Source organism: Dromiciops gliroides, chromosome 3 (genome assembly GCF_019393635.1).
Source record: "Dromiciops gliroides isolate mDroGli1 chromosome 3, mDroGli1.pri, whole genome shotgun sequence".
Lineage (NCBI taxonomy): Eukaryota > Metazoa > Chordata > Mammalia > Microbiotheria > Microbiotheriidae > Dromiciops > Dromiciops gliroides.
Genome location: NC_057863.1, coordinates 300,552,003 through 300,565,040, shown reverse-complemented (window position 1 = coordinate 300,565,040; position 13,038 = coordinate 300,552,003). Strand labels below are relative to the sequence as shown.

The 13,038-nt window shown below is 39.4% G+C and overlaps 1 protein-coding gene across 2 annotated transcripts in view; it reads right to left on the bottom strand.

Moving 5' to 3' along the window:
• The window catches only part of SMPX (small muscle protein X-linked), a 101,631-nt gene that overhangs the window by 70,249 nt on the left and 18,344 nt on the right, over positions 1-13,038 (bottom strand). The window lies entirely within an intron of this gene.

Sequence of the window (13,038 nt, the reverse complement as noted above, 5' to 3'; positions counted from 1 at the left end):
ATTATGTAGGCATTTGTGGTAGTGACTGAGAAGGACAGCAGACTGGGGAATCAAGGCTCCCATATACCATTGAGATGATTTAATACAGTAATTATACTAATCAACAACATGCTGGGATTATGATATTAAACTTAAGCACCCTAAATTTTAAAACTCCTTAGGAAGAATGCTAAAATACTGCTAGTTTTATAGAGCCACTCATGAACAAATGAATGATAAAGCATTTATTAAAGGCTGAGTATGTGCCAAACACTGTACTAAGGCCTTAGAATACAAAGAGGAAAAAGTGAGACAGACCTTGTTCTCAAGAAGCTCACATTCTAATTGTCAAAGATAAGGGAAGTCAGCTGCTGGGCAGATAGAAAGAGGTGGGGAAGGTAAAGCCCAGGGACCCTAACAATGCATCAACAAGTGCTATGGAGTGTGTGTCGGGGTCTAGAAGTCACAGTGGCAGAGGGGCAAATAGTAGACCCCAGAGAACCCAGTGGTGACAGGACCCAGATGGTAAGTACTGGTACTCCTCCATCTGAAACCCAATAGTTTGACTTTGAAAGAAAGAAAAATTATTTCATTTGAGCCTCACAGTAGACCTTTTAAGTAAATATTATCACCCTCATTATACAGATGGAGAATATAGATTCAGAGAGGTTAAGATATTTATTTGCAGGGGCAGCTAGGTGGTGCAGTAGAAAAGCACCCACCCTGGATTCAGGAGGACCTGAGTTCAAATCTGGCCTCAGACAATTGACACTTACTAGTTTTGTGACCCTGGGCAAGTCACTTAACCCTCATTGCCCTGCCAAAACAAGCAAACAAAAAACGATATTTATTTGCAAATGGGCACCAGCTACTGTCGGAGAAAATATTGTAACTCAATTCTTCTAACTTCTGTGTTCCTTGTCTATAGAGTGAGACACTTGGATTTGATGGCCTCTAAGGACTCTTTCAGCTCCAAATCTATGATCCTGTGACTCCAGGTACAACATTCTAAGCACTGAATCATTTTATATTTCTCAAGTAAATGAAATAATTGAAAAGCAAAGTAAAAATGTGTTTATATATAATTGAATCATGGGATTTAAAAGCATTATTCAGTTGTGTTCAAGTCTTCATGACCCTATTTGGGATTTTCTTGGCAACGATACTAGAGTGGTTTGCCATTTCCTTCTCCAGCTCATTTTATAGATGAAGAAACTAAGGTACAGAGGGTTAAGTGACTTGCCCAGGGTCACACAGCTAGTAAGTGTCAGAGGTCCGATTTGAACTCGGGAAGATGAGTCTTCCTAACTTCATGCCCAGGGCTCTTTCCACCATGCCACCTAGATGCCTGAGAAGGAATTTAGAGTTCATCAAGTGACCCTCTTATATATATCTTATATCTTAAGATATGGGAAGGGTGTAGGGAAAGCCCAGGATTTTTAAAACATTTGAATATGTAAATATAATAAAATGAAACATTTCAATGTAAATGGTAATTTTTTTGATTGGCTTATGATTTCACTTAAATGGTATATATAAAGATGGTTTCCTGAACAGAGAGAATAAATTCCTAACACTTATGATAGGCATTAGATGACTATATTACAATGTATAGTTTGATTTCAGAGTGTATACCCCCAAAAATGATTAAAATCTTTGGGGAGGGAAAAAGAGTGTTTGGATAGAATTTTTAAGGTTCAAACTCATTAGATGAGAAGTTAAAGAGAAAATATTGAAAAATCAATGAAAGGAAGTTTTTAAAGGACCCAGCACGTCACTTCTAGGAATTATCTGCTATTATTATTTGAAATGTTTTGTTGAAAGTTTTGCCTCTTTTCTCAAGCTATGAATGAACTGATAGATCAATATCCTACTACTTCAACAGATGCCTTTTTTAACAATGCAAAGTATACCCTCCAATGATGCAAATTGTAACCCACCAAGTCTATGTGATTTTTGTCCATGTCTTCTTATAGCCCCTCCATAGGTGCTCAACCAAGGCACAAAACCAAAGGTAATTCCCAGTGTCTTAGGAAATATCCTAGACTGGGTCAAAATAGAAGAGGGATCCTTTTAATGGACAATGTTCTCCAGATACTCCTGTCAGCATCAATACAGATTGCTTACATCAAATCCAGGAACATTGTATAGCTGTCTCAATAAGAACCATGGCTACACAAAAAAAAAGATCAATCAGGTAGGGAGCAGCTAGGTGGCAGCTAGGTGGCACTGTGGATAAAGCACCAGCCCTGGATTCAGGAGGACCTGAGTTCAAATCCAGCCTCAGACACTTGACACTTACTAGCTGTGTGACCCTGGGCAAGTCACTTAATCCTTATTGCCCCCCCCCCAAAAAAATCAGATAACCTAGGAGAATAAAGAATAAATATATAGCACTCTAAGATTTGCAAAGAACTTCACAAATATTCTTATTTATCATCATAACAACCCTGGGAGATTACTATTATCATCCCCATTTTAAAGACAGGAAGACTGAGGCAGGTAGAATTTAAGTGGGTCACATAGCTAGTAAGTGTCTGAGGTCAGATTTGAACTCAGATTTTTCTTACTCTAGACCCATATCTACTCAATGCATATGGCCCAAGTTATGACAGATAGCTGAGTGGTGGTCTACTGACAGTGCCTTAGCACATAAATCTTGGTTGTAGACACTCAAGATAGACAATGAAGTGGGGTCAGCATTGAATAGAACATACCACATTTGGGAAATTGTGCACCATTTTTACTAATTCCAAACTTCTCATTATGGTTAATACATATTTATTTAACAGGAATGTTCTCTTGGTGATTCTGTATAGATATGAATCATGGACCAATATGATCTCAGAATAATCAAAATTGTAAGTAACCTTGAAGACAATGGAAAGATGGGTGGTAGCTGTAAGTGGGTGATAGCTGATCATTAATGATTGCTTGTATGTAAAAAAAAGTCATAAAAAGCATCATCAAGGGCAAGTGTGATTAGAAAAGAAGGTGGGTCAATTCTTCAAGGAGAACAAGGAATAACATATAAACAAAATAAGTATTTCACTAGTACCCAGGAAATATCGAAATACCTAGAGGAATACCAACAGCATGTTGGAGAGACCATCTCTACAAAGGATTTCTGGGGGGAAAAATTGTTGTTGTTCAGTCATGTCAAATTCTTCATGACCCTATTTGGGGTTTTCTGGCAGATACTGGAGTGGTTTGCCATTTATTTCTCCAATTCATTTGACAGATGAGGAAACTGAGGCAAACAGGGTTAAGTGATTTGTCCAGGGTCACATAGCTAGTAAGTATCTGAGGCCAGATTTGAATTTAGGAAAATGAATCTTACTTCAAGCAAACCCTCCACTCTATCTACTTCACCACCTAGCTGCCCCTTCTGGAAACATAAAATGGGCAAGAATTACAAAGAAAGAGAAGACAAATAGATTGCTATCTGCCACCAGTGGAGACTAGAACCACATTAAAGAGACCATGAATATCAAAAGATCAAAAGGACAAAAGAATCTAAAGAGGCAGGATATGGTAGTGGGAAAACATACTAGAGCCAGAACACCTGGGATCTAGTCCTAGATTTGCCGTAGAACACTAAGGAAGCAATTTAATCTCTCTGGGCTTTTTTTTTACTCATCAGTTGGAATAAATTATCAATAAAGCCCCATTTAACTCTGAAAATCTACAATTTCTGTTCTTCAATAATGCAAAATTAAATGTGAATACTAAATACATCAGAAAAAAAAGTTGAATCTTTCATACAAACAGAATTAGGACACATAATGGCCAAACTAAGTCATGCTTTCGGGAAAGGCTGTTATGTGCAAAACTATGCATTTTGATATCCTTCTGCAAGAACTGCAGCTTTATTACATACAAGTACTTCTTAGTCATACTCAGCTTATGAAGTCTTACCTAGTAGAGACCCTTAGGAGACTTGCCCTACTGAACAGATAAGAATGGTTTGTAGGTTTCATAGCAATTATTTGTATTTGTAGGTTCTTGAAAACAGTTAAATTCCTTAAGAATAAAGAACTCATTGTTGTGAACACTATAAATAGTGGTAGGAAATGCTTGACAACAACAACTCTAATTTTATGAACACGGGTAAGAGTCCGTAAAGAAAAAACTGCTGGTTATTATTGTAATATTTAAAATATGTGTTCACCATCCTGAGGGCAGTGTTTATTTCTGCTCATAAGAAAAGGTGGGATAAACAACCTGCTGTGGTTTTAAATCTAGATTACATAAATTAACTGCAAACGTGATGTTTACCAACAGGACAAGAATGCCTTGAAGTTTTATGTCCTCTAAAAGAGGAGATAGCATTGTAAAGCACAATGGATATGGAATAAAAGGGCCTGGGTTCAGATTCCTTCTCTGTCACTACCTTAGGCAAATTATTTCATATCTATGGGCTTCAGTTTCCTCTCCTATAAAATGGGTGTCAGCATCGGGGGAGGGAGGGTGTGGAAGGGTGAGGTTAGGTAAAATGACCTCTAAATTCCCTTCTACCTCTAAGCTGTGATAATAACATTTGAAAAGTCTTACATTTATGCTGTGGGAAACTGATTGGTGTGTGTGTGTGTGTGTGTGTGTGTGTGTGTGTGTGTGTTAGCAATCATGAATTGCTGTTACCTCAATGACTGGGAAGGGTACTGAGCTGTTTCCCCAGAACATAGCTCCTTTTTAAGAGGAATATCAGCCAAGTACCTGGGAAAATATTTGGTAATAGAACACAGAAGTCCTCAAACCAAAAAAGAGGATATTGAGAATCAAGGTCGGGGGCAGCTAGGTGGCACAGTGGATAGAGCACCAGCCCTGGATTCAGGAGGACCTGAGTTCAAATCTGGCCTCAGACACTTGACACGTACTAGCCATATGACCCTGGGCAAGTCACTTAACCCTCATTGCCCTGCTCCCCCCCCAAAAAAAAGAGAGAGAGAGAGAGAAAATCAAGGTCTCTAAGTCATCTTCAGGAACTAAGGTCTCTAAGTCATCTTCCTTCCAAACACTCTTGGAAGGAAGGAAGGAAACAAACATTTATTAGGTACCTACTATGTGCCAGTCATTGTGCTAAATGCTTTACAACTATTATCTCATTTTATCCTCACAACAACCCTGGGAGTACATGCTAACATTATCACTATTTTACAATTGAAGAAACTGAGGCAGACAGAGGTTAAGGGATTTGTCCAAGGTCCCATAGCTAGTAAGTTCCTGAGTTTAGATTTGAACTCAGGTTTTTCTGACTCCAGGCCCAGAATTCTATCCATTGAGCCACCTAAATTGGATTCAGGTGGGTAAAAGAGGATTTCCAAATGGGAACTAAAATGGAAAAAATATTATTTTCTCAGAGGTTAACTCAGTGACGTGAGGTCATTCCCATTGCAACACATTTATTCATTCCTGATGTGTACAAGACTTCCAAAGAGATAAGCGAAGTTAATAAATGGACATTTTTTCATAACTAATAAAATCTAAAGAAGTATATTTCTATATACTTGGAGCATGGAGTAATGATCAGGAGAATCCCTAAGCAATATAATGGATACCTCAATCCACTTGATGAAATTATAGAATGTGGACAGACTGAGAGGCATGGGCTTCACTGGGAGGACACCAAGATCCTCTGATTGGTCCCTAGTGACTAAGGCTGCATTAAAGATTGCTAACTGAGAGTCTGGGGGATAAATCCATTAAAGGAACCTCTCTGAACCACAGTCTATAAGAGCTAGTGGAAATGGTTCCATCTGTCTCTCTTTTTAAACTCTTCCCTTATCACAAAATTTCTATTCCTTAGCCTTTCAGCAGCAAAATGAGGAGAGGACCTCTCTTCTCTCTTCCTCTACCACCACCACCAACTGAAGGAACAATAGTAGCTTACAGCAGAAGCACATTTAATAAGAGGAATGAATTTGCCCAGAACTATCTTAGACAGGAGTTTCTTGAACATTCAATCCCCAGATGCTTTTCCTTTCTTTCATTTCCTTTTCTGAGTCTGGGTCAGCAAATAGCAAACAAGATAAATGGCATTTATTCCAGCCTTGACAGTTATCTTATGGGGTGATTATTCCTGAATTTAGTGTTCAGGTGTCAGTTGACCAGAGAGAGAAAATTTTCCATAATGGCAGCACACTTCTCAGAGGAGAGAAGGACCTCTGTCAGAACTTCCCTGCATCTGGAGAGCTAAAGAGAATAATGCTGGCTCCTCAGGAGATCTAGACCTTGCCAGCCCTCCATGATAATTGCTACAGATTCGTAGAGAGCACAAGTCTTAGGGGAATGGGAAATACATATATTTTGAAGTTACACAAGAAGTCTTTACCTTTCCAGGGGCAGCAGAGAATGGAGAAAATAATTGAGGGTTTTATGTTTCTTAGGTTGTTCTTTATCCCTGAGTCTTTTTCCCCTTTGTATTTTCTGTGGTAGAAATTTTTTTTAAACTTTCCTATACCTGACACACTGGTTACTTTCCTGGGAAGGTACTCTATTTCACAAATGTGAGGAGACCTTCCCACTTTTCAGCTCCCTTTTGTATATTGTCTTTCCCTAACATTATAAAGTCAAAAACTGTCCTTTTTTCACATTTGTATTCCCAGCATCCACCACACTGCCTAGCACATAGTAAGTACTCAATAAACATTTATTGACTGACTAATTTACCCTATACATGATCCACACCTAAAATCATTGTTTTAGAGATTTCCCCATTTCAATCCAGGCTAAGGACTTAGCTGGAGAAACGGACACCCTTTCTGGTGTTAAGAACCCCAGGAAAGACCAGGGTTCATGTGAGCCCAGATCCTCCCGCAGATACTGAGTCACAAGGTACAGATAAATGAAAGGGGTTACCTGCACAATGTATTCAATGAAACAGTATGGACCCATTTCCATAGGATTTCATGTGACCAAATTCTCATGCATAAAACAGATTTAGGGTTAGAGGGGGAGGCACTATACCCACATGTAAGTTGGCTGATCACACTTCTATCTCATCACGTGTGAGGGAAAGTTTGAGATAGTGGAAATATGAACCTTGAATTGGGAATCAGAAGATCTGTGTGAGAGTCCCATCTCTGCCAGGAACTCACTTTGGGCACATTACCTCACCTCTCAGTCTCAGCTTTCTCATCTGTATAACTAGAGATTATATTAGATGACTTTCAAGGCCCCTTCCAGGTCCAAATTTTTTATATAGATCTGTATTTTGAGAAGTGTCTTCAAAATAAATGCATAAAAATATACATGCTAGAGGCAGAAAGTAAGTAAAGACCAGATTGAAAAATGTTGGGATGGCTTCATGAATAGTTTCTTTTTCAGGAAGCTTAGTACTTAAAGAAACTTTGCCAGAATATTTTTAACACAAATACTATCCAGAGAATTCTGAGTGATCACAGGCACTCAATTAAAATAATCAGAATTCAACTATTTAGATAAAATGTTATGCAGTAAAGTCGTCATAAACCATAAGTTTTCAGATGACTAGACCTTACCATCCTCTCAATCTCATATCCCTGCTATCTTTCTTATCCAAATTCCAAGAAAAAAAAATTAAATGTTGGGGTAGCTAGGTGGCACAGTGGATAGAGCACCGGCCCTGGAGTCAGGAGTGCCTGAGTTCAAATCCGGCCTCAGACACTTAATACTTACTAGCTGTGTGACCCTGGGCAAGTCACTTAACCCCAATTGCCTCACTTAAAAAAAAAAATTAAATGTCTATTCACTTCTTCCATTTCCTCTCTTCTTATTCATTCTTCAGCCCTTTATAATCTGCCTTTCAGGTTTATAACTCAACTGAAACTGTTCCCAAAATTTACCAATCAGTCTCTTAATTGCCAAATTGTATGTACTTTTTGGGGGGCCTCATCCTTCTCAACCTATCTTAAAACAGCTAGGTGACACAGTAGATTAGATGGCAAGGCCTGGAGTCAGGAAGACCTGAATTCAAAAACAGTCTCAGATACTAGCTGCATGACCCTGGGCAAGTCACTTAACCCCTGGATGCCTCCATTTCCTCAACTATAAAAAAATGGAAATAATATTAGAGTTTACCTCTGAGAATTATTATGAGAATGAACTGAGATAATATTTGTAAAACCCTTAGCACAGTGCTTACTAAATGCTTGTCTCCTTACTTCCTATCTACTGAATTTTATATTTTCAGCCACCTACTCCTGATGGATACTCTCTACTCTCTAGGTTTTCACGATACTGCTCTCTCCTGGTTCTCCTGCTTGTCTGACTTCTGTTTCTCAGTCTCCTTTACTAGTTCATATTTCATATCAAACTCACCAATTGAAGGTGTTCCTAAGGGTTCCATCCCAAGTTCCCTATTTTCTCTATATCCTCTTGGTGATCCCATCAGCTACTATAGGTTTTAGTTATCTTCATGCTAAGGAGATATAGATAGTGATATATAGATACACACACAGATGTTGTTGTTGTTTATCCTTCATTCTTGAAGAGGACCATGATATCAGGGTGCTGTAATGATTCAGTGAATTAGATTTAAGTGAAGGAAGACTGTGCAAGGTCACCAACCTCACTCTCCTCCAGAGTCATCTGGGTCCAGTGGCAAGATATACATCAGGACAACTGGAGATGGCCCTGGGTGTTTGAGACAATTAAGGTTAAGTAACTTGCCCAGGGTCGGTCGGTCACACAGCTAATAAGGGTCTGAGGTAAGATTTGAACTCAGGTCCTCTTGACTCCAGGGCCAGCACTCTATCTACCGTGTCACCTAGCTGCCTTTATATATAGATATACATATATGGACATATATACATACATACCACACATGTGCATATGTGTATGCAATATGCATGTATGTATATACATATACATATTATATGTATATATGTACATATTTATATCTATCTCCATCTCTACATATATAGATACACATACACATACACACACATATATAACTAGGACTGTTATATATATATATGTGTGTGTGTGTGTGTGTGTGTGTGTGTATTTATAATTATGTGCACGTATATGTGTGTGTATGTGTGTGTACCAGTCCTAGTCTATCCCCTAAGCTTTAATCCAATGTCACCAATTACCTATCATTTCAAACCAGATGTCCTGAAGACATCTCCAACTTACCATGTGCAAAACTGAACTCATTATTTTCCCCCAAACACATCCTACTTCCAAACTTTCCTATTTATGTCAAAGATACCACCATTCTTCCATACTTTTAGGTTTGTAACCTTGATATTTTCTTCAATTTTTATCTCTCTCACCCCACATATTCAATAAGTTGCCAAATCTTGCTGTTTCTACCTCCACAATATCTCTCAAATCTGACCCCTTTCTCTACCACCTTAGTTCAGGTCCTTACCACCTCTTGCCTAGGTTATTGCAATGGCTACCTAGTTGTGTGCACAGCTATATGGTGTAGTGGATAGAGTACTTGGCTTGAAATCAGGAAGACTCATCTTTCAGAGTTCAAATCCAGCCTCATACACTTACTAGCTGTGTGACCCTGGGCAAGTCACTTAACCCTCATTGCCCTCATTGCAAAAAAACCCAAACAAACAAAAAAAAAAATGAGACAGACCTGATTGAAAAACAATTGAACTGAACCTAATTGGTCTCCTTGCCTCAAGTCTCTCCCCATTTCCATCTATTTCCCATAATGCTGTTAGTGTGGTTTTCTTTATGTATTGATCTAACTATGTCACATCCCTAATCTTCTGATGAGTTTTTAAAACCTTCCACAATTTGGCCTCAAATAATCTTTTTAGCCTTGTTGTGCATTACTCTCCCTACCATATTTTGCAAACCAGCCAAAGTGTCCTCTCCATTCATCACAAACAATACTCCATCTCCCAACTTCATGAATCTGTATTGGCTTTTCCCCTGGTATCCACATCCTCCTCACTGCCACCAAATTGAATCCCTCTCTTCAAGACCCAGGTCAAGTATTACCTACTTCCTGAAGTCTCTCTGCCACCTCCCCCCAACTGTTAGTGCCCCCTTCCCAAAACATTTGTATTTATTTTATATTTATGCTCTGTGTACATATATATGTGTGTGTGTATTCATATGACTATATAAATATATATATGTATAGGTGTGTATATATCCATTAACTTGCTGTGTAACCACAAGCAAATAGAGTTCTCTTGGTGACATCATTTTTCCACCTGTAAATTGGAAGCAAAGTATTTTACCTCTTTCAAAAGGGTGTACAGAATCAAGAACTGATTTTCTAAACACAAAGCAAAACACCCAACAACAAAAAAATCAACTGAGATCAGTGAATAGAAATAGTTATAAAATTGGCCAAGGAGCTCCTCTGTAGCCACATAGAATAATTGTTATAACAGCAGTTCTGAACAGCCACAAAGGAAATCAGGCTCTAATATTTCTCTTTTCTTAATGCAATTGAACATGTTCTCATTATCCTCCCTTTTTCCTTTTCCTCTTCTGTAGTTCCATCTGCCAGATACTTCAAAAGACCTTCCTGCTTCAGCTGGCATTGCTCATTTCTTTTCCAGGCTAGGCTTTGCTAGTTACATCCTAGAAGTTGGGGATAGAAAAGATGAATTAGATCTCTAGGCTTGTCTTCTGCCAGAACTGGGTTGAGTTCCCCGGTAGGCAACCTATCTGATGTGAAACTGATCCTACAATTGGTCTCAACAGATGGACAGGAATAAAAATGAAGTCCTTGTAAGGCAATTCCTCCACTCTCTTAATTATTTGTATTGCTCTCTGCATAGCCTCCTATTTAGCCTCATCTTTGGCATATGGAGGATTCCAGAAACACTATTCCCCTACATAGTCAGTAACTTTCATGGCATTTGATAGAAAAATGTATCTTTCCCAGCTCTGTTGGATTTGGGGTGTTCCTATTGAACACTGTTGGTTTTTATCTGCCATTGCTTGACATAACCTCCCTCTCTCTCATCCTCATACCCTTCCCTCCCCACTCTTCTACTTTTTGCCTCCATCTCTCCCTGCAAGAGCTGGCCAACACTTACCACTTTTAAGGCTTCTCTGATTGCACACTTGTTTTTAGATGATTTTCCACTGATATCTTTGTAGTTTTCAAAGATCCTCAAGCCCCTCCCAGAAGCTTAGTATTCCTCCTGTATAACCTCTGCTAACTTTAGCTGTGGTGAATGAACTTTTGGAGTGGGGCCAATGCTACATTGTTGCATTTTTAAATATGGTAGCCTATAATATGGAAATGTTTTACATAATTGCATGTGTATAATCTTTACCTGATAGCTTACCATCTCAGGGAGGGAAGAGGGGAAGGAAAGAAAAAGGGATAGAATTAGGAACTCAAAATTTTAAGTAAAAATATGTTTATGTTTATATATATATATATATATGGTGATCAATTTAGTATGGCAGTAAAAATTAGCCCTGGGGTTTTTGATTATCAGATGTAGTGAGAGACTTGTTTTGATAGAGTAGTTTGGGAAAGGAGAAAGAGAATAGTAATATAGTTGTTAATGAATGTTGAATGTCATCCCCTCCCCAGAAAAGGGGAGGGAAGGGAAGGGAAGGGAAGGGAAGGGAAGGGAAGGGAAGGGAAGGGAAGGGAAGGGAAGGGAAGGGAAGGGAAGGGAAGGGAAGGGAAGGGAAGGGAAGGGAAGGGAAGGGAAGGGAAGGGAAGGGAAGGGAAGGGAAGGGAAGGGAAGGGAAGGGAAGGGAAGGGAAGGGAAGGAAGGGAAGGGAAGGGAAGGGAAGGGAAGGGAAGGGAAGGGAAGGGAAGGGAAGGGAAGGGAAGGGAAGGGAAGGGAAGGGAAGGGAAGGGAAGGGAAGGGAAGGGAAGGGAAGGGAAGGGAAGGGAAGGGAAGGGAAGGGAAGGGAAGGGAAGGGAAGGGAAGGGAAGGGAAGGGAAGGGAAGGGAAGGGAAGGGAAGGGAAGGGAAGGGAAGGGAAGGGAAGGGAAGGGAAGGGAAGGGAAGGGAAGGGAAGGGAAGGGAAGGGAAGGGAAGGGAAGGGAAGGGAAGGGAAGGGAAGGGAAGGGAAGGGAAGGGAAGGGAAGGGAAGGGAAGGGAAGGGAAGGGAAGGGAAGGGAAGGGAAGGGAAGGGAAGGGAAGGGAAGGGAAGGGAAGGGAAGGGAAGGGAAGGGAAGGGAAGGGAAGGGAAGGGAAGGGAAGGGAAGGGAAGGGAAGAAAAGAAGAGACACTGCCCCCTCCCCATAGCAAAAATGAATGAAGAATGCATGCATGCATGAATGAATGAATGAATGAATGAATGAATGAATGAATGAATGACAGGCAAACAATACTTATTACTAGGGTACCTAACTGATTTTACTTTGGGGGATTCTTGGAATTTGGAAAGAATTCAAAGCAGTAAAATTTCCCCTCCATAATCTTAAGAAACTCCCACTCAGCTCCTGTTCCACATCCAACATGTTTGATCCCAAAAGATTTTCTTCCTTCTCTGTTCTAAACACAGTCTGTTCTGTTCAGTAATTCCCTAAATGATTCAACCTTAGTCTTATCATCCAGGGCAAAGTAGGTTTCAAGAACGTGCCCAGTCATTAGCATAATAGTAGCAATTGTTAGGGACAGGTTCTATTTCTACTGAATTTATAAATGTCCACAAAAAGAGAATGTTCTTTTAGCAAGCATGTAATGCGTTGTCTCACATAACAAATGAGGGGTCAGGTGGTAGAGACCATTAGTTGAAGCTGGTAATGCAACACATCTGAGACCCTGAGTGTGTCACATAGCAACGTTCTTAGTCCATTCATATCTCTGTCCATTTAAACTTTGAGATGAAATGTTATTTATTATTCACATAGAAATTTAGAGAATAGGCACATTGAAGGTTAAATGCAAGGAATTACAAAATAAGGAATATCAACCAATCAGTAGTTTCTAATAATTAATTTTAGCCACATTTAAATATTTATTATCCTTAATAATAATAGCTGAAATTTAAATAACATTTTAAAGTCTCCACAGTGCTTTACAAACATAATCTCATTTGAGTTTCCCAAGTCCTCTGAGAGGTACTTAAAGGTGTTATAATACCCATCACATAAAGGGGAAGGGGGGGGCACAAGTTGGACAAT